Source organism: Xenopus laevis, chromosome 1S (genome assembly GCF_017654675.1).
Source record: "Xenopus laevis strain J_2021 chromosome 1S, Xenopus_laevis_v10.1, whole genome shotgun sequence".
NCBI lineage: Eukaryota > Metazoa > Chordata > Amphibia > Anura > Pipidae > Xenopus > Xenopus laevis.
The window spans coordinates 37,377,883-37,390,719 of NC_054372.1; positions in this window are offsets into that span (position 1 = coordinate 37,377,883).

Sequence of the window (12,837 nt, forward strand, 5' to 3'; positions counted from 1 at the left end):
TGTATAAGTTGACCTTTTAGGCATTATTTGCCCTGTAGGCATTATTTGCACACTGTTTTCTTCAACCCGCCATCGAGCTGTGTGACCTTGTTCACATTCTGTCTAAATATCCATAATATTACCGTCTCCAGAAAAAACACCGGAGTCACTTTTTTCAAGCAGCCATAATATATTTTACGTAATCCGTATCCACCGCTGTAGTAGTGTATACGTTGGCCTTGTAGGCATTATTTGCACACTGTTTTCTTCAACCCGCCATCGAGCTGTGTGACCTTGTTCCCATTCTGTCTAAATATCCATAATATTACCGTCTCCAGAAAAAACACCGGAGTCACTTTTTTCAAGCAGCATTCATATATTTTACGTAATCCGTATCCACCGCTGTAGTAGTGTATACGTTGGCCTTGTAGGCATTATTTGCACACTGTTTTCTTCAACCCGCCATCGAGCTGTGTGACCTTGTTCCCATTCTGTCTAAATATCCATAATATTACCGTCTCCAGAAAAAACACCGGAGTCACTTTTTTCAAGCAGCATTCATATATTTTACGTAATCCGTATCCACCGCTGTAGTAGTGTATACGTTGGCCTTGTAGGCATTATTTGCACAGTGTTTTCTTCAACCCGCCATCGAGCTGTGTGAGCTTGTTCACATTTTGTCTAAATATTGATAATATTATCGTCTCTAGAAAAACCACTTGAGTTACTTTTTTTCAAGCAGCATTCATATATTTTACGTAATCCGTATCCACCGCTGTAGTAGTGTATACGTTGACCTTGTAGGCATTATTTGCACACTGTTTTCTTCAACCCGCCATCGAGCTGTGTGAGCTTGTTCACATTTTGTCTAAATATTGATAATATTATCGTCTCTAGAAAAACCACTTGAGTTACTTTTTTTCAAGCAGCATTCATATATTTTACGTAATCCGTATCCACCGCTGTAGTAGTGTATACGTTGACCTTGTAGGCATTATTTGCACACTGTTTTCTTCAACCCGCCATCGAGCTGTGTGAGCTTGTTCACATTTTGTCTAAATATTGATAATATTATCGTCTCTAGAAAAACCACTTGAGTTACTTTTTTTCAAGCAGCATTCATATATTTTACGTAATCCGTATCCACCGCTGTAGTAGTGTATACGTTGACCTTGTAGGCATTATTTGCACACTGTTTTCTTCAACCCGCCATCGAGCTGTGTGAGCTTGTTCACATTTTGTCTAAATATTGATAATATTATCGTCTCTAGAAAAACCACTTGAGTTACTTTTTTTCAAGCAGCATTCATATATTTTACGTAATCCGTATCCACCGCTGTAGTAGTGTATACGTTGACCTTGTAGGCATTATTTGCACAGTGTTTTCTTCAACCCGCCATCGAGCTGTGTGAGCTTGTTCACATTTTGTCTAAATATTGATAATATTATCGTCTCTAGAAAAACCACTTGAGTTACTTTTTTTCAAGCAGCATTCATATATTTTACGTAATCCGTATCCACCGCTGTAGTAGTGTATACGTTGACCTTGTAGGCATTATTTACACACTGTTTTCTTCAACCCGCCATCGAGCTGTGTGAGCTTGTTCACATTTTGTCTAAATATTGATAATATTATCGTCTCTAGAAAAACCACTTGAGTTACTTTTTTTCAAGCAGCATTCATATATTTTACGTAATCCGTATCCACCGCTGTAGTAGTGTATACGTTGACCTTGTAGGCATTATTTGCACACTGTTTTCTTCAACCCGCCATCGAGCTGTGTGACCTTGTTCACATTTTGTCTAAATATTGATAATATTATCGTCTCTAGAAAAACCACTTGAGTTACTTTTTTTCAAGCAGCATTCATATATTTTACGTAATCCGTATCCACCGCTGTAGTAGTGTATACGTTGACTTTGTAGGCATTATTTGCACAGTGTTTTCTTCAACCCGCCATCTAGCTGTGTGTATTATCGTTTCCAGAAAAACCAACTGAGTTTTTGTTGTTGTTGTTGTTTTTTTAAAAATAATGCCAGGCAAAGGCAGGCCGCCACGCAGAGGCCGTGCTAGGGGCCGTGCTGCTATGCAATCCTGTGGCCCTAGCAAATTTCCCAGTTTTAAAAAGCCAATGACCCTGAACTCCCAAAATGCTGAAGAGGTAGTTGACTGGCTTACACAGCACACCCCATCCTCTACCGTTTCTAACTTTACCACAACATCCTCCTCATCCTCCACTGCTATGGCCACCCCACGTAACACTTCCTCCACCACCGGTGCCCCTTCTTCACTGGGGTCAGAGGAGTTATTTTCCAATGAGTTTCTTGAACTGAGTAATGCGCAACCATTATTGCCAGAAGAAGATGAAGGAGATGAGGACCTTACACCAGATTTAATTCTGGCAGAGAACACGATAGAGATGGACATAATGAGTGATGAGGAGGAGGTCCCCGCTGCTGCTTCCTTCTGTGATGTGTCAGAAGAAATTGATGCATCTGAGGAGAATGATGATGAGGAGATTGATGTTTTGTGGGTGCCTAGTAGAAGAGAGCAAGAGGAGGGTAGTTCAGATGGAGAGACGGAGAGTCAGAGAGGCAGTAGGAGAATAAGACTTAGAAGAAGCAGGGAGGACAGCCCGCAGGGATCAGCAGGGCAACAACATGTATCGGCACCTGTGTTCAGCCGGCCAACGCACCCGCCATTGCCGCCAATACCGCCAACTCCGCCAACTTCTACTGTTACCGCCAGATCGCACACTTCCAAAAAGTCAGCAGTGTGGGATTTTTTTAATGTGTGTGCCTCTGACAAAAGCATTGTAATTTGCAATGAGTGCAGTCAGAAACTGAGCCTTGGTAAGCCCAACAGCCACATAGGTACAACTTCTATGCGAAGGCACATGAGCGGCAAGCACAAAGCACTTTGGGAGCAACACCTCAAAGGCAACAGGCAAACTAAAAGCCACACTCCTTCTGGTCCAGCATCTTACTGCTCTACCTCTGCTCTCCTTGACCCGTCTGAACCACCCTCCACTCCGCCTTCCACCTTGACCACCTGTTCCCATTCCCAGTCATCTGCCACCAGCCAAGTTTCTGTGAAGGCCATGTTTGAGCGTAAGAAGCCAATGTCTGACTGTCACCCCCTTGCCCGGCGTCTGACAGCTGGCTTGTCTGCACTCTTAGCCCGCCAGCTTTTACCATACCAGCTGGTGGACTCTGAGGCCTTCCGCAAATTTGTAGCAATTGGGACACCGCAGTGGAAGGTACCCAGCCGCAATTTTTTTTCTAAAAAGGGAATACCACACCTGTACCAACATGTGCAGAGCCAAGTTACCGCATCTCTGTCACTTAGTGTTGGGCCAAAGGTCCATATGACTACTGACGCATGGTCCTCCAAGCATGGTCAGGGCAGGTATGTCACCTACACTGCCCACTGGGTGAACTTGGTAATGGCTGGGAAGCAGGGAATGGGTAGCTCAACAACAACAGTGGAGTTGGTGTCACCGCCACGGATTGCACGCGGTTCTGCCACCACCTCTACTCCTCCATCGCTCTCTACCTCGTCTTCTTCTTCTTCTTACTCTGCTGCTGGGTCCTCCTTCTCCTCCTCCACACCTGTGCACCCCCAGCTCCCCCTAGGCTATTCGACGTGCCAGGTACGCCGTTGTCACGCTGTCTTGGGGATGACGTGCCTGGAAAGCAAAAACCATACCGGATCTGTACTCCTGTCATCTCTGCAGTCACAGGCCGATCGGTGGCTGACCCCACACCAACTGCAGATCGGAAAGTGGTGTGTGACAATGGAAGCAATCTGTTGGCAGCGTTGAGACTAGGCAATTTAACACATGTGCCCTGCATGGCACATGTGTTAAATTTAATAGTCCAACGTTTTGTCTCCAAGTACCCAGGATTCCAGGACGTTCTCACCCAGTCCAGAAAGGTGTCGGCCCATTTCAGACGTTCCTACACAGCCATGGCACGCCTTGCTGACATTCAGCAGCGCTACAACATGCCAGTCAGGCGTTTGATTTCTGACAGCCAGACTCGCTGGAATTCAACGCTCCTTATGTTGGAACGTCTGCTGCAACAACAAAGGGCCGTCAACGAGTACCTTTTTGAACTGGGTGGTAGGACTGGATCTGCACAGCTGGGGATTTTTTTCCCCCGTTACTGGGTGCTTATGCGCGATGCCTGCAGGCTCATGCGACCTTTTGAAGAGGTGACAAATATGGTCAGTCGCACCGAAGGCACCATCAGCGACCTAATACCCTTCGCTTTCTTCCTGGAGCGTGCCGTGCGACGAGTGACAGATGAGGCTGTAGACCCAGCGTGACGAGGAGCTGGAAGCGCACGATTTCTGGTCGGAATCACCAGAACGAACCCAGGCACCTGCTGCAACGCAGGGAGAGGTGCCAGAAGTGGAGTCAGAGGAGGAAGGTGGCTTTGTGGAGGAGGAGGAGGAGGACCAACAGGAGCAGGCTTCCCAGGGGGCTAGTGGTGACCTTTTGGGGACCCCTGGTCTTGTACGTGGCTGGGGGGAGGAGACCGTGGATGATGCAGTCCTTGATAATGAGGAAGCGGAGATGGATAGCTCTGCATCCAACCTTGTGAGAATGGGGTCTTTCATGCTGTCATGCCTGTTGAAGGACCCCCGTATCAAGAGGCTTAAGGAGAAGGACCTGTACTGGGTCGCAACGCTACTAGACCCTCGGTACAAGCATAAAGTGTCAGAAATGTTACCAACATACCACAAGTCCGAAAAGATGCGGCATTTACAAACCAGCCTGCAAAACATGTTGTACAATGCTTTTAAGGGTGATGTCACTTCAGGAACTCATCAACATTCCAGGGGCAGAGGTGCCAGTAATCCTGCCACGAGCACACCTGCAAGGACAAAGCCCTTTGGCCAGTCTGTAACGTCAGACATGCAAATGTTTTTCTGTCCAAGGCAGCGCCACAACCCTTCTGGATCCACCCTCAAAGAACGCCTCGACCGGCAGGTAGCGGACTACCTGGCATTAACTGCAGATATCGACACTCTGAGGAGCGATGAACCCCTGGACTACTGGGTGCGCAGGCTTGATCTGTGGCCAGAGCTGTCACAATTTGCCATGAACCTCTTGTCTTGCCCAGCCTCAAGTGTGCTCTCAGAAAGGACCTTCAGTGCAGCAGGAGGGATTGTAACTGAGAAGAGAACTCGCCTAGGTCACAAAAGTGTCGATTACCTGACCTTTATTAAAATGAATGAGGGGTGGATCTCGGAGGGTTACTGCACGCCGGAAGACTTGTTCTGACTTCTATGCAGCTGTCCTTCTCTTCAAGCCTCATGACTCCACACACAGCTGTCCTTTAGCGTCCTCCTCCTCCCTCCGCCACCGTTACAAACTAGGGTGCAAACCCTACTGGTTTAATTTTTTCTGGCCTCTGTGCTTCAGTGGCTGCAACCAAAAAAAACTGGGCAAACAATGTCTACAAGGTCAACGTATGGCAAAAAATGACTATTTTCAGCATTTATATGGCATATTTTTTCTGGCAACTGTGCTTCAGTGGCTGCGTCCAAAAAAATGCATATTTTCTGCATTTATATGGCATAATTTTTCTGGCAACTGTGCTTCAGTGGCTGCGACCAAAAAAATGCATATTTTCTGCATTTATATGGCATAATTTTTCTGGCCTCTGTGCTTCAGTGGCTGCAACCAAAAAAATTTATATTTTCAGCATTTATATGGCATAATTTTTCTGGCCTCTGTGCTTCAGTGGCTGCAACCAAAAAAATTTATATTTTCAGCATTTATATGGCATAATTTTTCTGGCAACTGTGCTTCAGTGGCTGCGACCAAAAAAATTACTATTTTCAGCATTTATATGGCATATTTTTCTGGCCTCTGTGCTTCAGTGGCTGCGGCCAAAAAAACTGGGCAAACAATGCCTACAAGGTCAACGACGTTGACCTTGTAGGCATTGTTTGCCCAGTTTTTTTGGCCGCAGCCACTGAAGCACAGAGGCCAGAAAAAATATGCCATATAAATGCTGAAAATAGTAATTTTTTGCCATACGTTGACTCAACGTATATGGCAAAAAATGACTATTTTCAGCATTTATATGGCATATTTTTTCTGGCAACTGTGCTTCAGTGGCTGCGACCAAAAAATGCATATTTTCTGCATTTATATGGCATAATTTTTCTGGCCTCTGTGCTTCAGTGGCTGCAACCAAAAAAATTTATATTTTCAGCATTTATATGGCATAATTTTTCTGGCAACTGTGCTTCAGTGGCTGCGACCAAAAAAATGCATATTTTCTGCATTTATATGGCATAATTTTTCTGGCCTCTGTGCTTCAGTGGCTGCAACCAAAAAAATTTATATTTTCAGCATTTATATGGCATAATTTTTCTGGCAACTGTGCTTCAGTGGCTGCGTCCAAAAAAACTGGGCAAACAATGTCTACAAGGTCAACGTTATGGCGAAAAATTACTATTTTCAGCATTTATATGGCATATTTTTTCTGGCAACTGTGCTTCAGTGGCTGCGTCCAAAAAAACTGGGCAAACAATGCCTACAAGGTCAACGTATGGCAGTTGTTTAAAGAGAACAGTAGATTACTAGCCAGCAAAGCTACCTAAGCTAAAATGTCCCTCAAATCCCTGCAGACTTCTGTCCCTCCAATACAGAGCAGTATCAAGCAGATTACTAGCCAGCAAGCTTACTATCATCTGTCCCTGAAATCACTAACAGCTCTCCCCCTACACTATCTCTTCCAAGCACACACAGGCAGATTTTTCAGATACATTTTTGCCCTTGATCCCCCTCTGGCATGCCACTGTCCAGGTCGTTGCACCCTTTAAACAACTTTAAAATCATTTTTCTGGCCAGAAATGTCTTTTCTAGATGTTAAAGTTCGCCTTCCCATTGAAGTCTATGGGGTTCGCGAACCGTTCGCGAACCGCTCGCATTTTTGCGCAAGTTCGCGAATATGTTCGCGAACTTTTTTTCCGACGTTCGCTACATCCCTATCAACCACCAGTTCCACCATAGAGGATTCAGCTTTCAACACAGATCTAGTAGAGCCCTTAATCAAAGCTTTAAGGAAAACCTTGGATTTGGAAGATAAATCACAATCTCCAACCAAAAAAGACAAAATGTTCAAATCCATAGCAAAGAAAAACCATTTGTTTCCTATCCATGAATTTATTCAGAAGACAGTAGACTCTGAATGGGAAAATCCAGATAGAAAATTCACTGTTTCAAGAAGATTCAGAAAGATGTTCCCCTTTCCATCAGACCAATCCAAAGCCTGGGAATTCGCTCCCAAAGTGGACGCAGCGATCACTCGCGTGGCCAGAAGAACCACACTTCCAGTGGACGAAGGGGTCTCACTTCGAGACCCCATGGAAAGGAGGCAAGATGCCTCACTCAAAAGAGCCTATGTAGCAGGAGGAGCTACTTGCAAAGCTGCCGTGGCCATTACCTCTGTCACCAGAGCCAACAATATCTGGCTACAGGAACTGGAAGAAGCTATTAAAAAAGGCGAAGACAGGAGCAAACTGGCCCACATGCTACAAGATATCAAGGTGGCGAACGATTTTGTAGCCGAAGCATCCATGGATGTGGTCAAACTGGCAGGGAAATCCATGAGTCTGTCAGTAACCGCGAGGAGAGGTCTTTGGTTAAGACACTGGAACGCGGACCCGCAATCCAAACACAACCTTTGCTCCCTACCTTTTAGGGGTAACCTACTGTTCGGACCAGAATTGGATCAAATTATATCCAAAATGTCCGCAGGGAAATCACCCTTTCTCCCTCAGGATAGACGAGATGGGAGACAGGTCAGAGGCAGATTCATCTCTAGACCCAATTTCAAAGATGCCAAACAATATAAACCAGGCAAACCTTTTTCCAGACAGTGGAAACCTAAAGACCAGTCCTTTCCTGGGAAGAGTGTCCAAAAACAGGAAAAAAGGGCATGAAGGTCTTGGAGCCCCTCAGTCCATTGTAGGAGGCAGACTCTCTCTTTTCAAGACGGAGTGGGCTCGGGAAATAAAAGACACTTGGGTAACAGACATAGTATCAGATGGATACAACTTGGAATTCAAAAGCTTCCCACCTACCAATTTTATGTCTTCAGACAGACGCATGTCCCCAGAAGGAAAGAAAGTACTAACCTTCATCATACGAGAACTACTAGAAAAAAAGATAATATCTGTAGTTCCCAGGGACCAAAGGCACCAAGGTCTGTACTCCCACTTGTTTCTCCGGAGAAAAGCAAACGGAGAATTCAGAGTAATCTTGAACCTGCAATTGCTCAACCGCAATCTTCACATTCCCTCCTTCAGAATGGAGACCCTAAAGTCAATATCCCATTGCATAGAACAAGGGGACTGGCTAGTAAAGCTGGACCTGAAAGACGCTTACTTGCACATCCCAGTAACAAAGCGCCACAGGAAATACCTGAGGTTCAATATACTAAACCGACACTTTCAATACCGTGCCCTACCTTTTGGACTCGCGACGGCCCCAAGAATATTCACCAAGATCCTGGCACCAGTGATAGCCAATCTGAGACTAGCAGGAATACAAATTTTCGCCTACCTCGACGATCTCCTAATCATATGCTCCAACAGGGATCTTCTGAGGGCCCACCTTCTTACAACCTCTGCATATCTTCAGAGCCTGGGCTGGTTGATCAACTGGGAAAAGAGCCACACTCAACCTACTCAAGAATTAGAATTTCTGGGAGTCCTGATAAACACTCGGACTCTATCCTTAAGCCTCCCAACAAGGAAGATTCCAGAGATCAGAGAAGCGGTCCTAGCCCTCACTCGATTCCCCATGACAACAGCACGAATATGCCAACAAATCTTGGGGAAACTAGGATCCACATCAGAATGCGTCAAGTGGGCCAGAATGCACACCAGAGCACTCCAGAGGGAGTTTCTCTCGAATTGGGACCACGACTATATGAACCCCAATCAACTCATCAGTTTAAGCCCAGCTACCATGGCATCTCTCAACTGGTGGCTACAGGAAGTGAATCTCCTACAACCCATTTGTCTTCTTCCAAAAAATTGGATAACCATCACTACAGATGCCAGCAAGACAGGATGGGGGGCACACCTAGAGAATCACAGGGTATTGGGGAACTGGAACAAGGAAGAGAAACGCAAATCGTCCAACTGGAAGGAATTGAAAGCCATCTTCCTAAGTCTCCTCAAATTCCAACACCTAGTCCAAGGGAAAGCTGTACGGATCAGGTCAGACAACATGACGGCCGGTGACTTATGTCAACAAACAAGGTGGAACAAAATCACGAGAGCTATTAACCTTGACCACTCATATGTACTCATGGGTGGAACTCCACCTGACAGATCTAAAAGCAGTACATGTCCCAGGCTGTCAGAACTCTCTAGCAGACAAATTGAGCCGCTCACATGCGATTCCGGGAGAATGGGAACTAAACCAAAAAGCTTTCCTCCTCATCCAATCAAAATGGGGTCCTTTTGCCCTAGACCTAATGGCAACGAGCAGGAACACGAAACTGGCAACCTTTGTGTCTTGGAGCCTGGACAAAGGGGCAGCATTCAAAGATGCATTTTCAATAACATGGAACTTCCACAGACCATACCTCTTCCCTCCATTTCCCCTGATTCCCCGGATCTTAGACAAGATCAAAGAGGATCGAACGGAGGTGGTGTTAGTAGCCCCACTCTGGCCAAGGAGACCATGGTTTCCTCTCCTCCTACGACTAGCAGTCGAACAACCCCTCACCCTTCCGGTCCTCCCGGATCTCCTCAGCCAGGGGGTAATTTTCCATCCTCATCCCGAGAGACTACACTTGACGGCATGGCTCTTGAAAGGAGGAACCTGAGATCATCTGGGTTATCTGCTAACTCCATTTCCACACTTTTAGCAGCAAGGAAATCTTCCACCATCCAAAAGTATTTCACGGTATGGGAGAAATTTCTGGACTGGGGGAAATCTAATGACTTAAATCACCAAAACCTATCAGAAATCAAGCTAATAGAGTTCCTTCAGCAAGGGGTTGATAGAGGCCTCAGCAATTCCACTCTTAAAGGCCAGGTTTCGGCTATATCTCATTTCTCCGAAACTCCTTGGGCTCAACATGCCCTGGTAAAAAGATTTTTCCAAGGGTTAAGAAGACTCAGACCTAGAGTCCGCTCAATCGTTCCCCCTTGGGACCTCAACCTAGTCCTAAACTCCTTAACTAAGGAACCTTTCGAACCTTTGGACACAGTACCCCTCAAGTTTCTGACACTCAAGATGTGCTTCCTTCTAGCAATTACTTCAGCAAGGCGAGTGTGCGAGCTGCAAGCCCTGTCAATACAAGAAGGCAAACTTTCTTTCTTACAAGACAGAGTTATCTTAAAAACAGCAGACGACTTTCGCCCTAAAAGACTCTCTGACTTTCATACATCCCAAGATATCATACTGCCATCCTTCTTCCAAGATCCGAAGTCGGATGAGGAATTACGTCTACACACTCTGGATGTCATTAGATGTCTGTCTATCTATTTAGATAGAGTCAAGACCGTCAGGAAGACCGAATCCCTCCTGGTGATCCTCTCTGGGAACAAAGCAGGAACTCAGCCTTCCAAGTCGACAATAGCCAATTGGATCAAGCAATGCATACATCTGGCTTATAACTCTCAACAAGACAGTGTACCCTCTAATGTAAAAGCGCACTCCACGAGGGCATTGGCTGCGTCCTGGGCATTCCATTCCAGGGCTTCGGCGGAAGACATCTGCAAGGCGGCAGTCTGGTCCTCCCTTCATACGTTTGCTAAACACTATCATTTCGATGTTTTCATGAAAAAATGCTCGGCTTTCGGTTCAGCCGTTCTGCAGTCTGCTCTACTTGATAATTAAATTTTCCCTCCCAGCAATTGTGTTGATCTTTTGTACATCCCATAGTGTGCCCACTGCCATGTGGAAGGAACAGGAAACGAAAAAATCAATTCATACTTACCGAGATTTTCTTTTCCTGGACTGTAACATGGCAGTGGGCACAGCTTCCCACCCTGTTTGGGGGAGACTCCAGTACGTCAAAGATGGCGGCCAGGGGGCGGAAGTAAGTTTTTATAGAGGAAAACCTGTCCAATCACGAGGCAGGGGGGATTAACCCATAGTGTGCCCACTGCCATGTTACAGTCCAGGAAAAGAAAATCTCGGTAAGTATGAATTGATTTTCTCGTTTCTTTTTCTGGCTGTTCAGTGCAGAGAAAAGAGGGACTTTCCAGTACGAATGAGGGACTGCGGGTTGAGCTGTCAAAAGAGGGACTGTCCCTCCGAAAAAGGGACAGTTGGGAGGTATGCCTAATCCATAACAACTATCTCAAAATTTTGCATCATTTGGCAACTCATTGGGCCCTCCAGCAGCACTGGAACTGCTTTCTGTTATTGCATTGCTATTGGCAGAGTTATTCCAATGCCTGGTGTTACAACAAGTTTGAGAGAGGTGCCCACCATAAGGGTAGAACACTTTGAGATGAGTCAAAGCATATGGAGCCAGCAATCCCCTTGGATACACTTGTATTTTGTTATGTTACTTTTCCAGCACCTGATAAATGCTTAGCAGCCGGCTGGCACTGGGGGGGGGGGGAATTATTTCCAAGGGAGAAGTTATTTTTGAGTGGGATTCTGGTTGAGGACAAAAACCTTTCAGGGGTAATTATGAGGCTATTGCAATGCTTCATGCTAAAATACCCAATTTCCAATGAGCAGAACGACAATGATGGCAGTAGTACAAAGTATACATAGCAGAGGCTAAAAGCCCTATATATATATATATATATATATATATAAATACTGGCTATAGGTTCTAGGCGGTCCCCATACGCTAACATAGCAATTCGGCAGGTTTAAGGTGGCGAAATGTCGAAGTTTTTTAAAGAGACAGTACTTTGATTATCGAATAGTCAAAGCATTTTCACTTCGAATCAAAGTCGAATTTAGGCCTATTCCATGGTCGAACTACCCAAAAAATAGTTCGAAATTCTAAGTTTTTTCATTTGAAAATTCACTTCGAATTCACTTCGATCCTTAGTAAATGGGCCCCTTAGAGTCATAGCTTTGTTTTTCCGAGCAAGCTTTGCTCAAAGGCAAAAGAGCAGCTCAGGCAGAATGATATCCCAGTCTCAGCATTCCACATTCACTCCATACAAACATACTGGAATACGAAAGGAAAAACTCCCACTCAGAAAAACTATAAAGCGTTTTATTGTTGCAGCAGGTAAAAAAGAATCGTGCACTTTGGTTTTACTGTCACTTTAAATGCTGTGACTACTCAAGGCCAAATTCCTTGCAAACTGTGTCATCATAAGTCCGTCATACCCGGTTGAGTTGGAGGAGTCTGCGTAAACAGGAACAGGAAGTTGGAGCGGCTCGGATGGTAGCCATGGCAACACCCACAGCGTCATTTCTAAAAGCGTAGTAGTTTTAGCAGTACTAGAATAGAGTACACAGTGAGCAGGTTTGTCCCATCTGCCTTCTTGTAGACTGGTGACGTCACGGTCACATGACTAGGTGCGAGAAGAACCACTGGCAGCTCAGGAAGCAGGCAGCAGAGAGGAGCAAGATAGAACGCAGGAGGGTTGTGTGCACCTGTCAACATACGACGCTCAAGTTATAAGTAAGTGGGGCTCTTGTCACTTCCCTTTCTCTGAATCTGAATCATTCAACTCTTAGGGGTTTCAGGGCAAACAGAGGCTTATGGCAATCACTAATGCAGCTTTAATAGGAAGGATTCTATGGCAACCACTTGTGACACAGGCTGCGCTGAGCAAATAGATTGTATTCACTTTTATCTCTGTTTAGGAGGGAAATAGCTGCAGTTTAAATGGGT